This window comes from Ictidomys tridecemlineatus, chromosome 8, assembly GCF_052094955.1.
Source record: "Ictidomys tridecemlineatus isolate mIctTri1 chromosome 8, mIctTri1.hap1, whole genome shotgun sequence".
Lineage (NCBI taxonomy): Eukaryota > Metazoa > Chordata > Mammalia > Rodentia > Sciuridae > Ictidomys > Ictidomys tridecemlineatus.
Genome location: NC_135484.1, coordinates 70,751,427 through 70,771,608, shown reverse-complemented (window position 1 = coordinate 70,771,608; position 20,182 = coordinate 70,751,427). Strand labels below are relative to the sequence as shown.

Sequence of the window (20,182 nt, the reverse complement as noted above, 5' to 3'; positions counted from 1 at the left end):
AGAGGATGAATGAACATTTCCCACAAAATTTAAAAGTTAAATCCCCATTATGAGTTTTTGATCAACATAAATATAAGAAGGTCAACTCTTGCAAAAAGATCTGAAGAGCAAAGAAAAGTTGGAAAAATGGTCTTCAAGTCTGCCTAAGGGTAGGGAGAATGAGAGCTTGGGAAAATATGGGCCCCACAGTCTCTTTAACATATAGAGCTCGGACTATACAATAATTAAAGCCTGTTTGCAATATTAAAAAGATGATTGGTGTGAGGCCAAATTCCATGTACACTGGCCTCAGGAAACAGTGCCAGATCTGATAAGCCTGTGCCTTGGGCCTTTTTCTTCTCTACCAGTGCTAACACACTGATGCACTAGCCATGTGAAGGCCATAGCTACACCTTGGTGATTCCTCATACCCTGGCACAGATGGGAATTCAAAATGTGAGGAATGAAGGTCCCACCTGGTGGGGAAAGTGCATTGGCTAACAGGTTAGCCTTGTTTTAGTAAGACAAACTGCTAATGACCTTAAAACATTCACGTGTTTTTTGGAAGATCATCCCTGATTAAACCCCAAAAGACCTGCCAGTACATAACTGGGACCAGGATTGTCCTGGTGGCTCCCAGGAATAACAAGGATCTAGAACTCTGCAGCCATCCCCCTTTCTGACACTTCCCAACAGAAATGTCCCACCAGCTAGCTGGAATCCAGGGAGGAAGAAGAGTGTTACAGTGTGTGTCCAATGAAAAGAAGTAGGTGCAGCTCAAATGTCTCCAACTTTCTAGGAACAAATCCACTCAGAACACCAGTCACACCCACAACAATGTTTCTAACTTACATGCCTCATGGATGAGATGATTCTCCAATTTAATTTGTGCTGAGAAGAGCTATTTCCTCCCCAGAGAGTGACCTACTCTTTGTCTTATGCCAAGAAAAATGCTGAACTATAGAGGTGACACATCATGCTTAATCACTACTTTCAATTGAAATAACATAAAATAAAGCCCTGGCTCATCCACTCAGGCAGAACAAGTTATCCCAAGCACAGACACACCTACTAAGACACTCAAAATTTCTGAGGAGTCTGGTTCCCAGCTGGGTGTTGAGAACAAGCCCATGAGTTGCCCTGGAGAATCTTGGGGCAGGGCTGTTGCAGCATCCTGTGCGTGCTAATGGGAGATTTCCCAAGAACTGTCTTAGCTTTTTCATGCATCAAACTCTAAGAAGCCAAGGTTTGCATCAAGAGCTCATACCCCATCTGCAATGGTGACAGTAGAGAACACCTGCTTACCTTCCAGCATTCCCAGAGCTGACTTCTTACTGACTACCCAAAGGTGAATAGTTAAGCCAGGTAAAGAGGGGTTGGAGGGCCACTCAGCACAAGGTTTTCTTCTCTTTGGTTTGGCTCACCAAATGAAAACCTCTTAAAAGCATTGCTTTTTTTTTCTTTTTTTTTTTCTGGTCTTCTCAAGCAGAATAAAGATGCCACAGCCTCCCATAAAGCTTCAGCCTAGAAAACAGGAGGTTGGCATGGCCTTCTCCAGCATTCTGCAAGGACTGAAAAGGCCTGGAGCCCTTCCCACTGGAGATTTTTCTCATGATGGGAAAAATCTGTCTGTCCTGAAGTAAAAGGATCTCAATAAGTCAAATGGGCTAGGGCCTCCATAATACTTTTCAAGACCAAATCACCTAAAAATGCTATCCAACACCAATACAACTCATTGACCGCCCACTGACAATGCAAAAACACATCTCTGGAAATGTCCCTTCTGGTTTTTAAAGTCTTCATCTGGTCCATCCTTCTTCTCTGGGTTCACCTTGACCATCTTCCTCTAAGTACTTCTCAACTAGGGGGTGATTTTGTCTCCCCCAAGGAACATTGAACAATATCTGGGAACATTTTTGGTTGTCAAGATTAGAGGCCAGGTGCAGTGGTACACACCTGTAATCCCAGTGGCTCGGGAGGCTGAAGCAGGAGGATAGTGAGTTCAAAGGTAGCCTCAGCAAGGTCAAGGTGCTAAGCTCCTCAGTAAGACCCTGTCTCTAAATAAAATACAAAATAGGGCTGGGGATGTGGCTCAGTGGTTGACTGCTCCTGAGTTCAATCCCCAGTATTTACCCCCATTCTTTCAAAAGATTATAGAATGAGGGAAAAGAGGTTACCAAAATCTCTACAATGCAGAAGACAGTTAACTCACTACAAAGGATTATCTGGTCAAAATATTTGGAGCTGTTGGGAAACTCTTTTCCAGCCATACCAACCTCTTTTTGCTCTCTAAACTTGCCAGACTTTCTCATGAGCTGTTGCTGCTTTTTTGTTGTTGTTGTTTTTTAAGTGCTGGGGATAGAACCCAGGGCTTCATGCATGCTAGATACGTGCTCTACCACTTAGCCAAATCCCCAGCCCTCACATGCTTCAGTGCCTAGCACAGGCTAATTCCTTTATCTAGAATACACTGTCCTGCATTCTCTATCAGAAACTTACCATCTAGATCCAATTCAAAATGTCCCCTCTTCTCTATTGCCCTTCCAAAGTCCCAGAGTGGGAAGTTCCTTTCTGTGTTTATGGAGCTTCTGGTACATACTTCATCAGAACATAAAGCCACACTGATCCAAGGTAGTCTGTTACCTGGTAAAACTTTGGTCACCTTGACCAAGTCCCATTTATCAATCTCCAAAGTGCCCATTTGGTAATTAAGTACTGTTTGTCAAATCAATCAGGGAACAAATGGAAATGCTGCAGATGCACCTTAGGCTCTCTTATAACTACTTCTTTTTTTAAATTTTTATTTATTTATTTATTTATTTATTTATTTTTTAAAGAGAGGGAGAATTTTAATATTTATTTCTTTTAGTTATTGGCAGACACAACATCTTTGTTGGTATGTGGTGCTGAGGATCGAACCCTGGCCACATGCATGCCAGGCAAGTGCGCTACCACTTGAGCCACATCCCCAGCCCCTCTCTTATAACTACTTCTAAGAAACAATGCTGTCCCAGGAAAAGAAACAATCTATGAGGTGAACAGAGAGCCTACATCTTGGGAGCAAATCTTTACCCCTCACACATCAGATAGACCACTAATCACTAGGGTATATAAAGAACTCAAAAGGCTAAACACCAAAAAAAACAAATAACCCAATCAATACATGGGCCAAGGACTTGAATGGACACTTTTCAGAAGACGATGTACAATCAATCAACAAATACATGACAAAATGTTCATCATCGCTAGCAATTAGAGAAATGCAAATCAAAACCACTCTAAGATTTCATCTCACTCCAGTCAGAATGGCAGCTATTATGAAGAAAACAACAATAAGTGTTGGCGAGGATGTGGGGAAAAAGGCACACTCATACACTGCTGATGGGACTGCAAATTGGCACAGCCAATGTGGAAAGCTGTAGAGAGATTTCTTGGAAAATTGGAAATGGATCCACCATTTGACCCAGCTGTCTCTCTCCTTGGTCTATACCCAAAGGACTTAAAAATAGCATATTACAGGGACACAGCCACATCAATGTTTATAGCAGCACAATTCACAATAGCTAAACTGTGGAACCAACCTAGATGCCCTTCAATAGATGAATGGATAAAAGAAATGTGGCACATATACACAATGGAATATTACTCAGCAATAAAAGAGAATAAAATCATGGCATCTGCAGGTAAATGGATGGAGTTAGAGAAGATAATGATAAGTGAAGTTAGCCAATCCCCCAAAACCAAATGCTGAATGTTTTCTTTGATATAAGGAGGCTGATTCATAGTGGGATAGGGAGAGGGAGCATGGGAGGAATAGACAAAGTCTAGATAGGGTTGAGGGGTTGGAGGGGAAGGGAGGGGGCATGGGATAATTAATGAGGTGGAATGTGATGACCATTATTATCCAAACATGTATGAAGACACAAATTGGTGTGAATATACTTTGTAAACAACCAGAGATATGAAAAATTGTGCTCTATATGTGTCATAAGGATTATAATGCATTCTGCTGTCATATATAAAAAACAACAGCAGCAGATATTTATCAAATGTTTGTAATGTAGACAGGAACTGTATGAAGGTCTGGTATATACATTAACTCATTTTACCTTTTCAACAACCCTTTGAGATAGGTTCCACTATTATTAGCATTTTACAAATGGAGAAACAGAGGCATTAAGAAGTTAATCCACTTGCCAAGGTGGCTTAGCTTTGAAGTCAAAGCCCGAAACTAGAAAGCTAACATCCTTAAAGCTAACATCTGGCAGAGCAGATATTTAATCTCAGAAAGTCTGGCTCAGAGACTCAATCTCCTAATATTCATGCTAAGGCAGTTACACCAACAATCAATCTTTTAGCCACTCAGAAGCCTGTGGAAGAAACAAGTGATACCTTCAGGGGCCTATACAACTACGGAGTGATCACCTCATGTAACTCCATCAGAAACACTTCACGGGGAACAATCATATAATACTCCAACCTCCTCATACGATGGAAAGACACATGTGCCCAGGAAAATCATGATACCATGGGAAAATAGAAATGCTGATTCAAAGTACCTTTTATTGGGTTGAGGATGTAGCTCAGTGGTAGAACATTTGTCTAGTATGTGCAAGGCTCTGGATTTGATTCTCAGTACTAATTAAAAAAAAAAACTCAAAACAGATAACAAAAAAGAAAAAACAAAGTACCTCTTACCTTGTTCATGCTGCAGGGATGGTAGCAAGGGATCAGACATGTCACAATGCGAGGCAGCTCTTGAAGATCCTTTTTGTTCCTGGAGCCCTCACTTCCTGAAGCTGACAGCTGCACTGTGAACACACACAAGTAGTTCATCAGTCAGTGCTGAGGAAGGCTCATGGCCCCATCCATGTCTGTGCTGTCCAATATGATGGCCGTGTGTGTGGCTATTGAGCGCACAGTGGCACTACTGGGCTGCAGGGGAAGGCGTTGAGTCTGGCACGAAGTGGTACTGCTCACCTATTTTAAGGAAGTCAAAGCCATAAAGTAGAAATAGCTAATTTTTAAATTGTATGTAATTTTAATTACATTTAAATAGCCAATGTGTTTGGTGGCTACCATTTAGACAGTGCAGATCTAAATATCAAATCTAGAGTCTTGAGGTAGATTGTTAAGTTCTGAGCATGCTAGTGGCTAGCTAATATTGTGTGCATATTAAGACTGCAGATCACAGGGACAAGAACATTCACTGACTCAATAATAATTTTTTTTTAATAAGGTCTGGGTACTAAGGATTTAGTGATCAATAATACAGAGAGGCCAATGACTTAGGTGTTTCTGCTTGGGCTCTGAACTCCCCAAAAGGGCAAGAGACAAGTGTGTGAGCAGCAGCGCCGGTCCAGACCTCAGTGCAATCTCCTGTTGCCCAGCAGGCACAGAGGATAGGAAGGTACATGCTGGAGCCTGACTATGTCACTGCCCAGGATTAATACGTAGAACTACACAGGGCTCCTTGGGAGGCGGTGTTCCAACAGGGAATCCAGGAGGTGAGTTTTTCTTGGGCCAAATGAACCAAACAACCCAGCTCTCCTCAAAATGGAATAGAGTCTGTGTTTTCATTGATGGTATTTGTTCTTAACACAGGTTTGAAGTATTTGAATTACATTTTATAGTAAAATAATTTATGGTATGGTTTTTGGAGTACTCAATTAATCAAATATTAAAGAAAAAAGAAAGAAAGAAAATGTCTCCAACCACTTAAATAGATTTGTAGACTTTTCCTTTGAAAGGTGCTTATGGGCAGACCTTAGAGGAAAACAAAACACTGTCCGCTTCCTTACAGTTACCTGATTTATGCAGTATTTTTTCAGGTTGCTTCTAGGAAAGATTTATATGTCTGAACCTTCCCATGAAAAATAGAATAGGAAGTTTAATTGGAACCCCAGTGCTTTAAAGTCTTTAAATGCATTATTATAATCTTAACAAGATAGAATAGGAAAAGAAAAAAGCAGTCATAATCCCTCTAGCTCACCACAACCACCTTTAGCTCTTAGTAATCACCTTTGTCTATTAGAGAGTGACATGTTTGTTGAATACAGGACATGGAGAGTCTGCATGTTGATATTCCCCATATTTACATCTTATACTGGCAAGAAAGCAATTCTCCCATTATATTTTCAAAAAATAAATTTCAATTTCATATACATTACTTCTGTGAACACAATATTGTTAATTTTTTAAAAAAGCAAAAAAATAGGGAGAAATCATTTCAAACTACTATAGACAGAGATTCCAAAGAAAATGCCACATTCAGTTACAGCAATGACACATTTTCACAATGATGTATGACAAGGAGAATTCTGGAATTCTGCCTCTGATTCGTCAAACATCCAAATATCTCATGAGTACAAGAGATCTGGAAAATCATGGCTACAGGGTAAAAAAAAAAATTTGGTATCTAATTCTAATTCATTTAAGAGGGACTAAAAAAAAAATCAGTACATAACTTTTAGTCTTTGAATTTCCAGAAGCAGATGCCAACGGATTTCTGAGTTTTAAATCAGAACTCTATACATGCTGTTTTCTTCTTCTTAATATATGTATCTGTCCATTTAAACATTACAGCCTTGTACTTAACTGGAAAACTGTCCCAATGCCTTGCAGATACCCAATGTCACAATTCTGCTTGAATATTCACATTGGTATTAGCATAGGAAATGGGCACAAGAAGCTAATAACAAGCAAATGAGGATTCTTGAGCACAGCTGCCCTCAGGGGCTCACCCAGGTCCAACTGTGCCACGGGTCCCCATTCCCTGAGAACACAGTTTGCACTAAACTAATTATGGATCTCTCCCTGTCCCTTACCTAAATGTTCTTGTCATTTTCACATATGTCTATAAACCAGACTAAAATTTCTTTGAGGAAAATATCAGTCACCTAGAATATTCTTAATAAATATTATGAATAGATTTTTAAAATTTTTTTCTTAACTCTCACAGAACCTAGGATGATATAGACTTTAAACTCTGAATCTTAAAAACAATGATAATCATTGCAAAGATAATCATTGATTATCTTTGGGGTTTTTATTACAAAAAAAAAAGAAAAATTATTTAATGCTTGGATTGTAAATCTTTTAAAAAATATTATTAAGAATATCAAACAGATTTATAGTATTCAAAACCATACAATATACTCTTAAATATGGGCTGGGGTTGTGGCTCAGTGGTAGAGCACTCACCTCGAATGCCTGAGTCACTGGGTTCGATCCTTAGCATCACATAAAAATAAATAAATAAAATAAAGTCACTGTGTCCATCTACAATTACAGAAAAAAAAATTAATATTCTCATTTAGTATGATGTCAATCTGAGTGGTAGTTTTCCTAACCTGACACAGAGGGGTTAAAAGGTTCTTCCTGGTCCTGCTGTAAAAAGAAGAAGACCCTGGGATAGAAGTGACTTCATTTCAAGGTACTATGGAATTGGAGCAAGTACAAAGACCACAAATGAAAGATAAACCCAACCTTCCCTGCCACCAATAAAACATACATTCCCCACAAAGACCACCATTAAAGAAAACACCTCAGAGAACAGATGACAGTTTTAGAAAATGGGTCAGTTTGCTTCTGGACAGCAACCAGAAAGACTGGCCTCCTTCTATCAAGTACTTTCCATCTCTTTTGAAACAGAGAGAACCTGGTTGTCTTGTAGCCAATTTAGTTTATGAAGAAGCACAGAGAAATCAACAGCTTAATAAATCAGTCTACATCTTAAATACAAAGCATCAAGGGAAAAGATCCCTGAGCTGCCGTGGTAGATAAGGGTGTTTTGTTTTTATTCTATTTTTCAATGTTTCTTTTGAATCTTTTAAGAAGTTGGAGTTTGGGTACAGAACAAAAAGGAAACACACTTTCATTTAAAGGGTGCCTTGAGAAAGCCAATCCTATAAGCCAACATGTGACTTCTACTCAGTTGATCCTAATTGTGTTGGCTCAATGAGCAATGAAGCCTGTGGCAACCATAGGTTTCTAAAAGGTTAATGGAATGTAATTCATCTTTTGAGAGAAATAGAAGAAGAATGGGTAAGCAGGCAGGTCAAGAGAGAGCATAAGAAGAGAAGAGGGGCTTAGGGTGTTGTTCAGTGGGTAGAGTGCATGGCCAGTATGCATGAGGAGCTGGGTTCAATTCCAGCACCAAAAGAAGACGACAAAAAGAGAAAAGAGGGGAATGGGAGGGTTTACCAAGAGGAGGAAAGTAAAGATCGATAAACAAACAAAGACACCTACAGACAGTTTTGGGGATATGGCCAAGTGCCCCTCACCAGCCAGGTCCTCGCCACGACAGAGACCCAGAGCTTCAGTCTCCTGGTGACAATTCCACATCTTTTGGCGTCTCTAGAGTTCTATGCTCTCGTGGCTTGGGCGTTAGCAAGTGGGAGTTGGAGAAAAGAGAAGACTGGGCCTACCTGTTTCACCACTACTTATTTACTATCAACCTCCACCTACCACAGAGTCTGTTTTACCTGGATCACTGCTCAGGTGGTTTAGAGGTATGATGAGAATCACATACACCAACTTTATTCTAGCCTCCCGACTCTAAGAGATGCTTAAAAGTATCAAGGACTGTTTTCTTTGTGTGCCATGCCTTGCCCTTGCAAATGCAGCTGATACTTATTGCCAACAGAGAATGGAATATGATGACGTGGGCTTTTCTCTCCATTCCAACTCTCCACTCCCTCCTGAGAGGCTAATTCTGTACTTTTAAAAAAAATATATCTCAAAGCTGTGTAGCCCAGGCACTCCAAAGAGATATACCCAGCAAGTCAATCTTCACAACGTCAAGGTCACTGGCTTTTAAAAAGACATAATATATCCCGAGACCAGTCTGTGGACTCCTGTCCCTCCTCTTCCTGCCAGCAGCTTAAGTAAAGGGCTGGAGCATGAGGACTCATGCCAGATCCAAGGGTTTGCAGTGAAGTAACAAATAACTTTGGAGAGAAAGGGCAAAGAAGTGTATAGAGGAAATGCTCAAAAATTTAGGATTTAGGAGCTTGGGGAATCATATGAACAGGTAAGGGGAAAAAATCCCCAATTTTCTCCATCCTATGTTTAGGTCTAGAATAATTCACTTGACTCAGAAGTCAATTCCTGAACTTTCAACTGGAATCCTTGTCCAAGACTAAATAAATGTAGGCCATTTTTTTTTTTAAATAGAAATCTAGTTCAATCTCTTTCTTCCACAATAAGGGGCATGGTGCTAGGATTAAGGACCCAAAGACAAAGGAACAAACAGACCCAAGTTCCTACCCCAAACACACGTGTCCCAAGTCACTGTCTCATTCCTTTTTTTCCCCAAAGAAGAGGCAAAAAACCAGGGTAGAGTCGCCGGGGAGTTTCTTGCAAGTCCTCCTCTATCCTCCAAGTTACAAGCTGTGGTCTTGCAGGACCTCAGTGTCCTCACCCCCTGAGGCAGCAAGCAACACAACATGGTTCTGACCCAAGAGGCTGGACAATGTCTGCCATCTGCCTTTCTCCCCTGTGCTCTACCTTCACAGCACAGCGCAACACAGAAAACACACATCCTAAACCCGAAGGATGAGAGCATCTTCCCACCAACTCATCAAAGTCCTTCTTCCCCAAGGGTAGGGTAGGTGATATGAAAATTAGTATTCTGCATTTTAACTAATATGTATGTTATGGTTCAATAGGAAATTGTGATTAAATAACGAGTAAATGAAAGGTTTTTTTTTTTTTTCTTTGAACACAAATAAACTGGTCTAAGAGCCAGAAAAGGATGAATTAAAGGCAGTAAAGGGCCAAGAGTGCCGGGGACTTTCACAAAACCACTTCTGGTGCACATGCTAAGGCTTTCCCATGGTGAGATCATATGGATAACTGAAGTTTAGCTTCAGGGCCATCACTATAAGAGGCCAATTCCATCTCCCAGTAATTAAAGACTATCTCAAGTCAAAGGCACAGGACTAAAGAACCCCCACAAGAGGTTACCTGATCTAGCTGCTTCCTTTACTTGGGTGACTATCTAACCAGGAATCCCAAAGTCAGATGCTAATAGGTGTCAAGAAGAATTACGATAATGAACAGCCAGGCCTGAGATGATGGGAAGAGACTATATCTGCCATTCAGTGCCATCCCCAGCAAAACAAGAATGAGGCTTGAATATAGCCCAGAGCTGCTGCTATATTCAAGAAAGCCAGGAAATTTGAACAGTATATAAAACACTTGCTTTTTTAATGTTGGAAACTTACATTAACACTTTGGAACTCCTGCAGGGGTTGGATGTGGTGGACCAATTTGCACCTTCTATTGTCAATGACCTGGAGAGTCAGTCAGAGGATTCTTCACAACTTTAAATCTCACAACTCACTCCCAGGCCCCTAGAAGGTTATGCAGTGGCAGTTTCTAGCCAAGAAAGCATATAAAGCAAGGCCTGGGAGCCAAGTCAGTCAGTCTGAACATCAACTCTCCTTGGCATGTGATTGTGGCAAGTTGCTGGCCCTTTCTGAGTCTGTGTTGCTTCCTCCCTAAAGTTGAGAAAAATTCTTTACATTTCCCAAAATTGTTTTGAAGACCAGGTGGTATAACATAAAGAGAAGAATCTGCTGCTCCCCACCCACATTCAACATCCTCATTTGGCATTAAATTGCAGGTAGGTGCTCACCTCTCAATCATCATTCTGGGTTAAAAGCATTTCAAGAAAAATTGTCTTTTTGACTTAGTACCCAAATACCCAGCACCTATTCTGCTGACCTATATACAGAAGGCACTAAATATATGCCAAGTTTAATTTTAAGGTTTAGGAAGATCTTCCTGTAATCTGGTATCAGTCGAGCTTACTTCCTTCCATTCATTCTATCCTAACACTTTAATGTCAATATCTATTTCTTAACCACTTCTACACAAAATATTTTTGAGGCTAAATGAAAAAAATAAGAATAAAATATTGAAGATTTTTTTCCTGAAAAGAATGGCACCACTTTAGCTTGGAGTACTATCTGCACACAATTGTGAGCATTACTCTCTTTGTGCCTCAGAAGAAAAACGTTAAACATGAGAGATTCCATCAACCTGCTAGTACAGGAAGAATCACGTTTTAATCTGAACACCTTGATCTCATGTCTGACAATAATGTATGTCACTATGAGGAGTGTCCTTGAGAGCAGTCCAGAGCTCTAGGCAGCTCCTGATCCATTTGACCACTTTGGAGTGACAAGGTTTAATTTTATTCATCTAGGACAAAGGTTTCCCAACCATGTGCCTGGATCTACCTAGGTTTCTTTGGTTTTATGCTTATGCAATTTCAGCTTCCCTCTTCCTCGGGAAGTTTGCTGCAAATTCAGGCAAACCCCTTTTCCTGTGATTTGGTGGGAAGTTGAAATAGACAGCTTAGTGGTTACTTCAGAATGGCCCAATCTAAAGGGAGCAATACGCTGAGGGGAGTCAGGTCTCTTTTCAGTAAAAGGTTTCCAGTTATGAATTTATTCTCAAGAAGACCTCGAGGATGGGCTGTATTGAGAGGAGATCACCTTAATGGGTGACATAGTTTACAGCTGAAGATCATCTGCTTGGTAAAGTGGGTTTATTCCTCGTTCCTCATTAATCCCCATAACAAAGCTCTACCCAGCAGGATGAGCTGTGGTGGGAGCAATCCAGGGGATCCACTGTTGACCTCTGCTTTCTCCAGAGTCAGACTCTGTGCTTTCCATTGCCAGCTTCCTCTGAGTAAGGCTTGTTCTTTCTGAGGGAATGCCTCATGATAGGTTGTTAAGCATCTACACAGGGATCTGGTGTTTGCTTCTACCAGGGCCCAGGGCTCTCAGTGTTCTCAAACCAGTTTCTATGTCAAATTGCTAAAGTTCTCCCACCACACAGGGGGCATTACTACAGATATCACAGCTTTCAAATGCTTGGCCCCGTATTTCCAGCTCCAGTTCCAGACCCACTGTGGAGTGGGATATCCTCTAGAGCCAACAGCAGATCTAAAACACTGTCAGGCCAGTGACATCTCTGTCTTCTGAGTCCTGGGAATTCCCTTTCCTTCTTTTAGCTCATAGAGACCTGAAAATATTTTTTTTTCTTTTTTCTTTTTTTTTTTTTTTTGGTAGCATAAGCTATATTGTTGTGACTCATCTCTAACTCTTCCTCAGTGCAGAGTGACATCTGGTTATAAAAAAGGACTTGATAGTGGTCTAGGCCTTAAGAAATGCACCCTCAGAAAGTATGATAGCAACCACCCAGGCTGCTGCTCCAGGAAGAAGGCTGTCTTCCTGCCCAAGGCTGCACTTTCTCACAGGACAAGGTCTGTCCTCAGTTCTGTGGAAAGGAATCTGCCTTATGTTCATTTTTTCATAAAATATAATTGAATGGCTGCATGCTGATTTCATAGGGTAAGTGAGGCAAAGACGGCATGAAATGAAACAAAGATACAACCACCTCACCATGTCACAGCCAGGGTCTGTAGGGAGTGGCTGAAATCTCCAACAGCAGCCAAGAGACAAGCCACAGAAAACGGCTGGCCAGCAGCGTCTGACCTGAAGGTCGGGTCCCTTGGGCCTCCTCTGATCTCATTACAGCAGTCGACACTAGTCCTCACAAAACAAACAGAGGAAATTTATGCCTGCCCTAGCTGTGGAAAACTCTACATTCCTTCTTAACGAGAGTTCCAGCTTCTGAGACCACAGCCACCCTGCGATGGGGAGGATGTCGGCTTTGTGCCCAAGAAAGCACTGTCATTGCCACCTCCTTTCCCTCTTTCTAGGGTTGCACACAAAGGTGCTGAGCTTGGGGCCTGGGCTCTCTGGGCTGGTCCCTAATGAGAAGTTCCCTTGCTACTAATGTCAACATCCCAAGGGTTAGACAGTCCAGCTATTTCCTCTTGAGTAGCTCTGGGAAAGGCTCTACACGTCAGCCTTGAAGGATTCCACCTGCTAAGGTCAGAATTCTAAGAAAGGTTTTTTTTTTTTTTTAACAAAAACATAACTCCAGGTCTTCTGGTAGGGAAAATGTCTCCCTTAAATACTCTTGCCTGCATTTTAGAAAATTTCACCCAAGTTGGGATTCCTATGTAAAATGACAGAATAGAAGGATGGGTGTCTACCTGTGAGCTACAAGCTCAGTGGTAAAGCATCGGCTCAGCATAATCCACAAGCTCCAGGCCCTGCTTTCAAACCCCAACACCATACAAAGGCAGAAGGCAAAGCATCACTTTATTTCCTTTAATTCAATCTCAGAAGTAACTGAATGCTCAGCTCACTCGGTAAAGAGTGAACTGCTAAACCAAAATAAGAATGTAGAGCAGTTCTAAGTCAGGGTGATTTTTGTCACCCAGGGAACATTTGGCAATATAAAGACACATTTTTGGTTGTTACTGCTGGGGGAGGTTGATACTGGCATCTAGTGGGCAGAGGCCCCCCAAAGAAGAATTATCAATGTCAACAGTGCTGAGACAAGAGGCCTTGCTGGAAAGGGAACACTCAAGGTTATGGGTAGATTTAAAACAAAGATGACTCACAATTAACTTTACACTTATGTTGATATCATGCAGTCTGGTGATAACAAAATGCAGACAATTAATAACCACAAATTTTACCAGTTTTCTCCTCCTGAAAAATAAATAAAAGCTTCCTTAACTACTCAGAGTAAGAGCATTAGTCGCCTGGGAAAAAGTGGTATGACTTCAGTGTTAGATTATATTATCAGCAACATCAAGAGAGTGCTGTGTTTGTTTCAGGTCAAGGTGTGATCTGAATGCCTACTATCAACATTCAGTGATGACTACTGGCAGAAGGAATTTATGAGCTAAGCTCTATGATTTCTGAAACCATACAGGTAACCTAAGTATATCTAGTTCTGGAAAAAAGTGATAAAATGTCTCAATATTTAAAATACTAACAAAAGTATTTTATTTTATTTATTTTTCTAAGAGAGAGAGAGAATTTTAATATTTATTGATTTTTTTAGTTTTTCGGCGGACACAACATCTTTGTTGTATGTGGTGCTGAGGATTGAACTTCAGCCGCACGCATGCCAGGCGAGCACGCAACCACTTGAGCCACATCCCCAGCCCCCTAACAAAAGTATTTTAAATGGAACCTTGTTGATGTTAACCTACATTCTAGGGTGGCTTAAAAAAAAAAAAAAGCAGAGTAGGGTTCAAAATAAATGCAGAAATGAAGAATTGCAGAAATGCATCATAATGAAAATAATCATGGTGCAGCAGGAAAAGGGAGGTACTGGGGGACAAAATTGACTAAATTTTATTGTAATATTGTGTGCATGTGCAAATATGTAACAACAAATTCCAATATTATGAATAATTATAATGTGCTAATAAAAAAAGAAAAAAGAAATAAACATGGTGCATACTTTGAAATGCTTTTCCTTTCTAATTTTCTGTCCTTATTTCCATACAGTTCCCTCTACCTGGCACACTTTCATTGCATTTGATGGAAGATTGTACATTGAGGTTACTCAGTCATTATTCACTTATGAACTCTTCTATTCCAGCAAAAGAAGGGGGGCAAAAAAAAATCCCACGTAAGCAAATTTGAAGAAGAAAAAGAATTTCGTGAGTGAGCAGGAACCACTTTTTAATGGAATGTTTTAAAGACTGTGGCATAAACAGTAAACAAAACTGATTCACTAATGTTAATACTGTTTACTGCTATGTAAGAACCAGGCTTTTTTTTTTTTCTTAATGCCCCCAAAGCTAGAGGAAAATTAATATTATGGCAGGGAAAACTGATCCCTTCCTTGACATTTCAAAATCATTGCTCAATTCTTCTTGAGCAAGGAAACCATAGTAATGACTCTATTTTACCTACCGCAATTATGGTACACCTCACAGCAATTCTCCTTACAATATCCCCTTTCCTCCTTCCACTCAAGTCCTGCTAAATAATCTCTGGAAACCATTAACCAAGAGTTCTGTTCCAATTTTCCTCTTCTCCCCCCTGCTTCCTCAGTCATGCTGGCGTCAGGACAAAGCAAACTTGTATTACATCACAGCGCAAACTCATTTTCTCTAAACCAGCTCATTGGTAGTTTACTGCTACTGGAACCCAATGCTGTCAACAGTGTGGTCTTTGTTTGGTGGGTGTTTCTTTAAAAAAAAAAAAAAATTTTTTTTAAGTTTCCCTACCTCTTTCCTCTTTTAAATAGAGGCAAGCTGTTGGAGGCGCCTCTCTAGCCTGGCTCCACCCTGCTCAGTAAACTAGACATTACCTTATACACAAATGACTCTAAGGCATTCCTCAGTCTAGCTGCCCGCTGCAAAATTCCTGTGCTCCCCAGCAGCCAGGCAGCACACACTCCCCTGGCTTCCCCTCCTCTTTCCTCTTGCTCACCCTCCTTTTTTTTTCTTTCTTTTCTTTTCTTTCTTTCTTTCTTTTTTTTTTTTTTTTTTTTAATTTCCACTGCCTCACTGTGTTTTTGTGTAAATGATCTCACATGACTCAACAAATCCATCTGCCTGAAGCAGGCCAAGTCTGGAGCCCTCCCAGGAGGGAGGAGAAGAATTGCTTTGTGGAAAGGACCTGGAGCTCTGCCCTTTCTCTGGCTCGAATTACCCGCCTGTCAGGCCTGACGGATTTGGCTAAAAATAAAAGGAAGCGGGCCGTGAAAAGCAGATGAATGGGCTCAGCAGTTCCTTAGATAACACAGGCCTGCTGTTGCCCAGAGCTCCCCAAACAGAAACTTCGCATGCGGGTCTTTTCAGTGCAGAGATGTGGCTTCCAGGTGAAGGGGACAGTTAGATCCATTGGCATGGGGGACAAGGCACATGGTGAATATCAGTTTTTGCACTCCTGTGTGTGTGTCTGTATGTGTGTGGTGTGGTGTGTTTGTGTGTGTGTGTGTGTGTGTGTAAGAGGAAGAGAGAGATACACACACACACAAAGATGGGAAGGGGGGGCAGGGGGGGTAGCCTAGTATAAAAAGTTACTCAGAAAACAGTAGAGTTCAGTGGAGCAAAGGCTTGGCTTGTAAAACAGGAAAAAAAAAATACGTTTCCACTACAAAATTACCCTTTTCCCTACCTCCAACACCAGACATTTTTCAGCCTCCCTATGATGTCACTTCTCCATTCAGAGCCAGCAAAGAGCTAAAAGTCCTTCTTGTAAGTGTATGCCCAGCGCCCGCAGTGGGTATTAAGCACTTAGGTTGGCAATGTAATGACACACTGTAACAATCTGTAATATGAAGCAGTCAGCAAAGCCCTGGCTCTGAAAGCTATTTCTCCCAACCATTAACCATATGTTTGGCTCCTCAGATAGCCAAGCGGGTGTTCCAGCTCACCATCTGGTTTCTATCCACACAAGCAACTAAAGCACAGGCTATGTCCCTCTGGAGCTGCGTGTTTCTTTCTCTCTCTCTTTTCCGCTCTTCTCTTCCCCTTTCCTCCTCCCAGCTCCTTTGGTTCCCTCACTAAAGAATTCTCTGCCATTCATCACGTGCAAAGAAAACTTTACCTGACATGGCAGCGGCAGAGCCATTAAGAATGCACAGCTGTATTGTAAACACGCCAGAGGGCCATTTACCATCCGCGGAATCTGTACAAGTCAGTCTCTGCCCCCTTCCTCATCTCCTCTGAGTGCTGACACTTGATCCAGCATGTTAAAAATAGGTGCATTCTTGACAGATCCAGGGGTTGCTGTGGTGCCCTTCATAGTCACTTCATATTCTGAGAGTGGGGCTTTAAACACACACACACACACACACACACACCCTGAGTTTGCCTCTGCATTCAATCTGCCTGACGTCAATCTCACACAGGATGACATTCCCCTTTCTGCAAATAACCAAGCCAACTACAAGATTCAATTCCCTTTTCTGCCCTAAAATACTAGATCCCTGGTGTGTGTTTTTTTCTTAGTTTTTTTCCCCCTTGAAGAGCCCAAATTGAGACATGACACTTTAGAAAAATACAAGCATTCAGTCATTTTCAACAAATTCATAACTTGCAAAACTCATGCTTTCTTCTGTCTGCATTTTTAACAGTAATGACACAGGATCTGCTATCAGAATTTATGATTTCCCCATAATATTTTCAAAGTAGTTTTCCTCGAGTTTCTCCTTTGCAGGATTTAAGGTACTTTATAACCTTTTAAAAGTATATAAAGAGATTGCAATACACAGAAATTAGGCCCTTTTTCCCCCTTATCCCCATAAAAACAATATCTGTAATATCAGCTCATTTTACTGAATTAGAAAATTAAAGTCAATTTTTTTCTCACGTCTAAAAAAAGAAAAAAAAAGCTGGTTTCTCACATACCAAGAACAAAAGGATGAATACCATTAAAAAGTAATTAACCAAAAGGTCAATTTTTACCAACATGGCTGAGCTACAGAGGGTTGTCACAGGAGCTGTTCCTTCAGGCCAACAAGAATGCCCAGAAGGCTCCTCGCTGCCCTACAAACTTCCTAAATCTACTACCCCTGTCAGCCTTCGTTTCCATGATCTGAAATAGGTGTTGTGTTAGCCATTTCTGATAATAAGGGACATAAGAATTTTGCTACATGTAGGCTTTAGAGAAGGACAGAAAAAGGAAATTTTTAAATTCAGAAGCTTTAGGAAATTGTCCACAGATGATAGGTTCTATTAATGTTTCCGTCCCTCCAAACCATCATAAACTGTAAAGATTTCGTTAGCCTTACTCCCAAAAAGATAACAGCAGATATAATTAAGTAAAAAGGAAGAAAAATGAAAAATTCCAAACTTCAACTTTTCATAGCTGCCCACCTGTCTGTTATTTTTAAGCACTGCAGACTCATTTTAATACAAGATATTTATGCTTTTCAAAAATATTGGTGCCTGGGCCTACTTCACTCATCTCATCATACTGGGTGTCTAAGCGAGTCCTGGGCATCAGTATTTCTTAAAAGCTCCCTGGTTTCATGCAGCAAGTTGAGGAATCTTACTCTGTGTGAACTAGAAACCATCTCATCAAAATCAGAATAAAAATACAAACGAAATTTGGGACTATAACAGTGGCTTTCAAATGTGTTTAAAAGTAGAATTATCCACCACACAAAAATATTATGTGAAATCCCTATAAACAAAATAGTTTAAAAAGTTGTCATTTATACTGTCATTCTATATTTTCTCTGTATAATATCTTTAGCTTTTACCTTTCAAATTTAAATTTTAAATCATTGTAAGTCACCTGGTGAGAACAAAGAGGCTATCTTATTGAACATAAAATCTGAAAGTGGAGTTACAGCTGCGAGGTCCAGTCCTGCTACCTCAGCATCTAATTTTTCCCCTGGCCAGTGGATAAAGTGATCAAGGCCTAATGCATGTAAAAACAGCAGCATGTGCAGAAGGATTAAATTAATTCATAAATTAATTTTTTTTTCGTGCTGGGGATCGAACCCATGGCCTTGTACATGCCAAGCATGTGCTCTACCACTGAGCTACACCCCAGCTCATAGATTAATTTAATAAAGGTCGATTAGATGTCTACTACACACTAGGCACTACCCTTGGTGGTCATCAGAGGAATAAGTTGCAAACTTTTCCCTTGGGAAGTCTAGTAAAGGGAAGAAGTGACACAAGGACAGCAGGATAGAGGCACCAAGGATGGTCCTCTGGAGAGGGCTGGCTAATTCTGCTTGAGGAAATGAGGCATAAATTTACCAGCATGAGACAAATAAGTCAGATCATCAAAGCTGGAGCAAGATTTTTGATGGCTAATACAGAAATGGAAGGGCATTTCAGGAAGAAGAAAAAGAATGTGAAAAAAATTAAAAGCCTGAAGTATAAATAGGGCTGCTGAGTCTGAGGGTTAAAAGGAAAAAGAGGAGGACAGGAAGAGCTGTAATATAGGCCAGAAAGGTACCTGAGGCTAAGAGATTAAAAAAATTTAAATGACATGATACAGTTTAGACCAGCACGGACCAGCAGAAATACAAAATAAATCAAACATGTAATTCCAAATTTTCTAGTAGTCATATTAATAAAAGTAAAGAAACTGGAGAAATCAATTTTAGTGATGCTTTTAATGATGCATTTTAACATGTTATCAATATAAAAAATTATTATTGAGGTTTTTTTTTCATACTAAGCTTCATACTAATGTATGATTAGGTTAGAACTCTCACAACTCAATCATTTCATCTCTAAGCTTTCTTGCATTGTCCACACTTGAGCTTCTGGGGGACACCTCATATTTAAGCCATAACAGTCATGTTCAAATTTATATCATAGAGACACTGTCATATCCATGTGGAGAAACAGAGGGAGGGCTGGGTTTGGAAAAAGGCTTTTGAGGGTGCTTCTACAAAGCATGAAAAGGATGAACAGAAGCACAAGGTTTGGACAGGGCAGAGGCAAGAGGAAGGCGTGGAAAAGTCAGTTTAAACACATTTCTAGAAAGAATTCTGAGAAGCTTAAGTGGTTGTCTGTGAGGGATGAAGGACAAGGAAGTACAGAACCATCAAATGTGCTTTGTTATGCTAAAATGTGTGCTGACAGTGAAAGGTCACTGATCATGTATCTAATATGAGTTTCACTGCTCCTTTTAAGCTTGCTTTCCTCTGCAGTGGAATGCAATGTCATTTAATAAACAAGTGCTGAGTTATCACCATGAGTTAGGCTGTGCCAGACATTGAAGAAGCAAAGCTGAGTGGGACAGAATCCTTAGTTTTAAGGGGCTCAAATATAGTGTGGGAGACAAAACAATGAATTATCACAAAGTATTAGGTGTATTAATATTGACAGATGTGCAAGAAGGCTACAAAATGTTCTGTAAAGTATAATTCAGAATTATCTCATATAATGTAGTCAGTGGAACTTTTAAGATAATTTTAAGATAGTAATTTAAGATAGTTTAAGACAGTAGATAGTTTCAAATAGCAAGCCCTGTTTCAATTGACTAAGTGATGCAGCATATGATTTACTTTCATGTTTGTATTGGGTTGCATTCTACTAGGAAAATCCTAATAACTGCAAGCATAACTCATTAACATAATCCTACTCTTGAAACTCAGGCAGTTTTTCAGACAGATCTCTTGCTATTTGCCATTCATACTACTTACCATCTGAAACTCAGAAACCAAATTGGCAAGAATAACATTGTATCCCTTGCTTTTGGAACTCATTATGGGAAATTGCATCTGAATTCTGGAAATGAGTAGATTTAAACAGCAAGGTATAGTTGTGTTGGAAATTACAACCGTTCTTTAGCCCTTTATTTTATAATTTTATGATCTGTCTCAGAATTAT

At 40.3% G+C, this 20,182-nt stretch overlaps 1 protein-coding gene across 1 annotated transcript in view; it reads right to left on the bottom strand.

Moving 5' to 3' along the window:
* The window catches only part of Bach2 (BACH transcriptional regulator 2), a 335,453-nt gene that overhangs the window by 250,308 nt on the left and 64,963 nt on the right, over nt 1-20,182 (bottom strand). The window contains exon 2 of the mRNA XM_005324699.4: nt 4,678-4,790. The gene's annotated coding sequence lies outside the window, so the exon portion shown is untranslated. The remainder of the gene's footprint in view (nt 1-4,677; nt 4,791-20,182) is intronic.